Source organism: Chiloscyllium plagiosum, chromosome 13, assembly GCF_004010195.1.
Source record: "Chiloscyllium plagiosum isolate BGI_BamShark_2017 chromosome 13, ASM401019v2, whole genome shotgun sequence".
Classification (NCBI taxonomy): domain Eukaryota; kingdom Metazoa; phylum Chordata; class Chondrichthyes; order Orectolobiformes; family Hemiscylliidae; genus Chiloscyllium; species Chiloscyllium plagiosum.
This window is the reverse complement of record NC_057722.1, coordinates 56,590,249-56,597,690: the sequence shown is the minus strand read 5'-3', so window position 1 is coordinate 56,597,690 and position 7,442 is coordinate 56,590,249.

Below are 7,442 nucleotides of genomic sequence, written 5' to 3'. Positions count from 1 at the left end.
AAACCTGTCTGAATACTCTGCTAACCTTTCACTTGATTTGTATCATCCCCATTGGATATCATATATCAGATAATAAGTATTTCTAAAAGGTTAGTAAACCTTTTCAAAAAGGTATTGCAACTTCCTTGTTTTTGTATTTTTACTCTTTAATTTCTATAGCTCAAGAATCCTGTTAGCCTTTTTAATGATTTTAACAATACGACTGGCCACCTTCAACAATTTCTGCATTATTTTGTTCTTTCACATGATCTGAGCATTGTGGACAATGCCAGTATTTGTTGCACATCCTTAATTTTGATTTTATTAATTCATGGGATATAGGCATTGTCAGTTAGGCAAGTATTTATTGCCAGTCCCTAATTTCCCTTGAGAAGGTGAGCTGCTTCCTTGAACCACTGCAAAATTTCTCAAACGAGAGAGAATCTATTCATCATCCATTGACATTCAATGCCATTACCAACTGTTATGACCCATTTGGAAAATGTACTGATTCTCAAGCCCAACTAGTGCTGGTGTTGTCATAAAAATGAATGATTTAGTCAAAGTATACAATGTCCCCATCTTACCTGTCTGATATAATTAGGTCAAAGAAAGTACTGACCAACATGCACAATTGCTTATTACAAATAAGTAAATTTGAACCACAAACAAATAACTATGAATTTGCAATATGTTGCAGAATCACAAAGCAATAACACAAGTCTTCAGGCTTAGATAAGATGTTCCTTTCTCTTTTCTTCTCCAAAGTCTTCACTTCCCAAATTATCAGCTCTTTGCTGAAATCACAGAGCATTTACATATTAATTGTTCAGTTTCATAGTCACTGATTAGAGACAACAATTCCTAGAAATAGGGGAGAAAACAACAGGCTTGAGTTATTTGGCTGCTGACATATGGAGGCAGACCTTCCCCATTCCAGTTCCGAAATCTTCTGTAACTGTATCATTCTCACAAACACAACTCTTCAGCTGTTCAGGAACCAATAAGAGACTTTATGTCAGGGTGATGACCTTTGACAATCACAATAGGTCATTATTGCATAAACCAATCAGCTTCTTGTTGCCAGCTAAGTCCCACCCTGCACACACGCCCCAGTGTCATGCTATGTTAGCGCCCTTCCCACACTGCTTCCAAAGCAGCTCTGTAAAGACAACTTACAATGAGTTACAGTGATTTGTTTTTAAAAGCGCAGCAATTCCTTCCTAAGTCCTTAGATTCAAAACAGTTCATTCCCCATTTTAGTCCAATATCAAAAAAAAATCAGAAGTAATCAAAAAAATTGGATAAGAAAAAGATGCACTCTTTACGATTACTGAATTCCCCGTTCTCAACATCCTGGGGGTTACCAAATATTGAACAGCACCAGCCAATTGGTAGTGAACACTGCGACTATAATAGCAGGTCAGAGGTTAGGATTTTTTTGTCAAGATCTCATCTCCTGCCTCCCCCATGTCTGTCCAGTATCTACAACGCACAAGTCAGGAGTGTGATGGAATGTTCTCCATTTATCTTCGATGGGTGAAGCTCCAGCAACACTCAAGAAGTTTGACGTCATCCAGAACAAAGCAGCCAACTTAATTGGCACCCCATCCCACACCTTCACCAGTGACATGTTATGTATGATTTGATGCAACAACTCACCCAAGGTCCTCCAACAACACTTTCCAAACACTCCTTCACTTGTCAAAATACTCTCTGCCTCACACCTTACCTCATGCATATTCACACTCTGTCACAGACTTGCCAGGGGAATTAACCATTTGCAGCTAATCCGTATTATGTAGCTGACCATGGTGGGTTGGATGGGGTGGACATGGGGCTGGTAGAAAGAACCACTTTTGCCTTGTGAAACTCACCAGGTAGAGTGAGCTCCAACAGTCTCTGGCAGAACCATCCAGTCTGCGAGACAAGTAAGAATGAAAAGATAAACACTGCTGATATTAGTCCATCCTAATGCACTATTAACTGCTGTTATTAGCTAATTAGCTTACCAGCAAGGATGATTACCACTAGATTGGTGTTTCAGGTACTCACCATCCTGAAAGACAGAGAAGTCAGACAACACACTGACGTTTATTACATCTTCAACTGTTCCTCTTGGCCTTGCTGTACTCTATAACATGTATTTTAGATTTGGGAGCTGTGAACCCTAAATTTCATCAGATGACCCCACTGTGGGTTACAAGTCACTATTTGGGAAGGCCTGCAGTTGTCATTAGTATTACAACAATCTAATGTATTGTGATTGCTTCAAAAATTATCTTTTGGAATCAGATTGCTAGGATTAATTAACAACTCTATGATCACATGGCATTATACAGCACGGAATCCATATCAAAATGATCCCAAAGTAAGCTAGTCCCATCTGCCTGCTCCTGGCCCAAAGCTCTCCAAGCCTTTCCTATTCATGTACTTATCTTTGGACTGGGGGAGGAAACTGGAGCACCTGAAGGATACACACACAGACCCTGGGAGAATGTCAAACAAGACTGGAATTGAACCCAGGTCCTGGTATTGTGAGGCAGCAGTGCTAACCACTGAGTCACTGTGCTGTCCTGATGTGCAATGCCAAAAGTGTCATGGCTGGGATCACACATTCTATAATTTGTCCGTGTTGAGTCGGTCACCCGAAATGGAATTTTACCTCCTGTAAAACGTATCCCTTGCTCCCAATTCCTCTGCCTCCACTGCATCTGCTCCCAGGAGGACCAATTTCACCATAGAACATCCCAGGTAGCCTCCTTCTTTAAGGATCTCAATTTCCAGCGACTGACTCGACACAGGCAACTACTTCAAACACACTGACTCCCACAGCTATCTGGACTACACCTCCTCCCATCCTACCTCCTGTAAAATGTTATCCATTCCTCCTAATTCCTCTGCCTCTGCTGCATCCGTTCCCAGGAGTTCCAATTCCACCATAGACCATCCCAGATGGCCTCCTTCTTCAAGAACTCCATCCCTCCAATAGCAACAAGGACAGAACGCCCTGGTCCTCACTTTCCAATCCACCAACCTCCAGATACAACGTATCATCTTCCATTATTTCCACCACCTAAAAAAAGACCTCATCACCAGAGATATATTTCCTTCACACCTCCCCGCCCGTCCCCTCCACTGCCATATCTGCATTCTGCAGAGACCATTCTCTTCACGATTCCCTTGTTAGGTCCATGCCCCCTACCAATCCGCCCTCCACTCCCGGCATTTTCTCATACCACTGCAGGAAGTGTAAAACCTGTGCCCCATCTCCCCCCTCACGTCCATCCAAGGCCAGAGAGGATCCTTCCACATCCGGCAGAGATTTTCCTGCACCTCCACGCGCATTACCTACTGTTTCCGTTGCTCCCAATGTGGTCTTTTCTACATTTGGAAGACAGGATGCCAACTTGCAGAACGTTTCAGAGAATATCTCTGGGACACATGCTCTAAACGACCTCACCACCTTGTAGTCATATACTTTAACTCTCCCTCCCACTCCACCAAGGACATGCAAGTCCTCGGCCTCCTCCACTGCCAGATTCTAGCCACCTGACACCTGGAGGAAGAACACCTCATCTTCCACCTTGGGACCTTCCAACCACATGGGATCAATGTTGATTTCACCAGTTTCCTCATCTCCCCTCCCACCACCTTATCCCAGATCCAACCTTCCACTCGGGCACCGCTGTCTTGATCTGTCATACCTATCCATCGTTTTTTCACCCTCCACTCCGACCTATCACCATGATACCTGACCTCCATCTAACTATCACATTCCCAGCTACCTGTCCCCCAGCCCCATCCCCTCCCATTTATCTCTCAGCCTCGTTAGGCCTCTCCTATATTCAAAGCATCTACTCTCCTGCTCTTTGGATGTTGCCTAACCGGCTGTGCTTTTCTAGCACCACACTTTTTGACTCTGATCTGCAGCATCTGCAGTCCTCACTTTCTCCGAGGGGATTGTATTATGGTAAAGATATCCAAACTCTTGATGTATTATGGTAAGAATACTCAGACTTGGATGTATTACAGTAGTGGGTGCCCAGAGTGAATGCCTTGCATTAGAAGCTTCCAGAGGGGGGTGTATTATGATAAAGGTGCCCAGACTGACATATATTCTGATAAGGACAGTCAGACCTGGACGTCTCACTGTAAGGATACCCAGCCTAAGGGAGCATTATGATAAGGACACCCAAAATCTGGTATATTATGGTAATGATATCAAGACTCAGGCTTATTATAGTATGGATAGCAAACCTTGAATGCAATAGCCGGACTCTGGTGTACTTTGGTAACTATATCCAGACCTGTGTGTAATACTGTAAAAATTCTAGGTCACAGCTACCTTCCATTAAAGGTACCCAGATCTGGTAATTATACCAAGTTTTGATGTTCTCAGGATATCCAGTACCTGACATATTATGGTAAAGATATCCAGACTTGGATGTGTTAAGGATAGCCAGAGGAAAGCCCTGCTGTAATATGGTAAGGATACTCTGCCCTGATGTATTACTGCAAGGATACCCAGACCCAGTGTACTATTGGAAGGATACCCTAACACTATATATTATGGCAAGAATACCCAATCCTGGCTTATTACGCTAAGGATACCCAAGTACTACAGTAAGGGTATGCTGTCCCTTGTCCATTGCAGTAAAGATATCCAGTCTCCACTATATTATGGTAAGGATGCCAAGTCCCCAATGTATTAAGCTAAGAACACCCAGTTCTTGGTATATTACAGTAAGTCCCATTCCCACGTGTATTATGAAAAAGATACCCAGACCTAGGTAGTACCTTATGTATAGCCAGTTCCCAGAGTATTATAGTAAGATATCCAATCCTTAGTGCATCATGTTAACAATGTTCAGTCCCTGGTATAATGTTTGAGTTGGTCTTTTTTTTAATTCATTCATTTTTGTGGAATGTAGGCATCACTGACTGGCCAGCATTTATTGCCTGTCCCTAGCTGCCCTTGAGAAGGTGATAGTGAGTTGCATTCTTGAACAGCTGCAGTCCACCTGCTGTTGGTTGACCCACAATGCCATTAGGGAAGGAATTCTGGGATTTTGACCCAGGGACACTGAAGGAACGCCAATATATTTCTAGGATGGTGAGTGGCATGGAGGGGAACTTGAAGGTGATGGTGTTCCAATACATCTTTTCCTTCTAGATGGAAGTAGTCATGTGTTTAGAAGGTGCTGTCTAAATAATTTTAGTGAATTTCTGCAGTGTACCTTGTGAATAGTATCTACTGCTGCTACTGAGAGTCAGTGGTAGATGGAATGGATGCTTGTAGATGTAGTACCAATTAAGCAGGCTGATTTAACTTGAATGGTGTAAAGTTTCTTGAGTGTTGTTGGGGCTGCTGTCATCCAGGCAAGTGGGGAGTATTCCATCACATTCCTGACTTGGGCCTTGTAGATGGTGGACAGGCTTTGGGGAGTCAGGAGGTGAGTTACTCACTGCAGTATTCCTAGCTTCAGATCTGCTCTTGTAGCCATTGCATTTATGTGGTGAGTCCAGTTGAGTTTCTAGTCAATGATAACTCCCAGGATGTTGGATAATGAGGGATTCAGTGAAGGTAACACAGTTAAATGCCATGGGGAAATGGTTAGCTGGGCTCTGCTTGGTTATGGTCATAGCCTGGCATTTGTGTGGCACGAATATTACTTGCCATTTGTCAGCCAAAGCCTGGATATTGTCCAGATCTTGTTGCATTTGGACACAGACTGCTTCGGTATCTGAGGATTCGCAAATGCTGTTGAACATTTTGCAATCACTATGGTCAGGATACAGTCCGCAGAGTATTACAGTAAGCATTCCCAGTCACTGGTATATTACCACAGATTGGGGGTTTAGCCAGTGTATTACAGTAAGGATACCCAGTCCTCAGGGTATTACAATAGACTGGTTGTGTTTACAGTAAGGATGGCCAAACCTCTGTCTACTACTGTAGACTGGTTGAACCAGTGTATTACTAGATGGATACACCATCTTCACTGGTGTATTACTGTAAGGCTGCCCATCTCTGGTGTATTATAGTAAAGATGTCCAATCCTCAACGTATTATAATAAAGTGCCCTGTCTCTAGTGCATTACAGTAAAGATCCCATTCCACAGTGTAATAGAGTAAGGACGTCCTGTCGCAGTCTATTACATTAAGGATGCCCTATCGCCAGTCTATAATGGTAATGAACCCAATCCCCATTGTAATACGGTAAGGATGCCCTATTTGGTGTATTACGCAAGGATGCCCTGTATCTGCTATAATTCGGCAAGGGTGCACAATCCTTGATTTACTACAGTAAGGATGCTCCAATAGTGCATAATTGTAACAGTCTGGTGGATTATTGTAAGGATTCCCTGTCTCTGGCATATTATGGTAAGGGTATCCTGTCCCCAGTGGAGTACATTTAGGATGGTCAGTCCCCTGTGACCAGGGACTGAACATTGTTAACATGATGCACTAAGGATTGGATATCTTACAGTAAGGACGTCCTGTCTCCAATGTATTACAGTATGGGTGCCCAATCTCCGGTCTATTACGGTAAGGATGCCCAAGCTCTGGTGTATTACAGTAAAGGTATCCAATCCCCAGTGTATTATGGTAGGGGTGCCCAACCCCCAGGATATTAAGTAAGGATGCCCAATCCCGATGTATTACGGTAGGATGCCTATTCCCAATTGCTTTATGGTAAGGATACGCTGTCTCTGCTGTATTATGGTAAGGATGCACCGTCCCTCGTATGTTATGGTAAGGATACCCTGTATCTGATCTATTACGGTAAGGATGCCCTTTCTCCAGTGTATTACAGTAAAGATGCCAAATCCCTCGTATATTACATTAAGGATGCCCAATCCCGGTGACTTATGGTAAAGATGACCAATCCTTGATATATTATGCTAAGAATGCACTGTCTCTCGTGTAATACATTAAGGGTGCCCCCTCTCCATTGTATTATGACAAAGATACCCAATCCCCAGTGTATCACAGTAAGGAATTCCTGTCTCTGGTATATCACAATAAATTATCCGTCCGTTGCATATTATGGTAAGAGTATCCAGATTCTGGTGTATTATGGTAAGGAAACGCAGTCACTGGTGTATTACGGTAAGGATACCCAATCCCCAGTCTAGTATGGTAAGGATACTCTGTCTCTTGTATATGATGATAAGGATAGTCAAAGCGCTAGTCATCCAGTCCCTATACATCTTCACCATGGACATCCAGTCCCTATACACCTCCATCCCCCATCACGAAGGCCTCAACGCCCTCCGCTTCTTCCTTTCCCGCCGAACCAACCAGTACTCTTCCACTGACACCCTCCTTCGACTGTCTGAACTGGTCCTCACTCTGAACAACTTCTCTTTCCAATCCTCCCACTTCCTCCAAACCAAAGGAGTAGCCATGGACACCCACATGGGCCCCAGCTATGCCTGCCTCTTCGTCGGATATG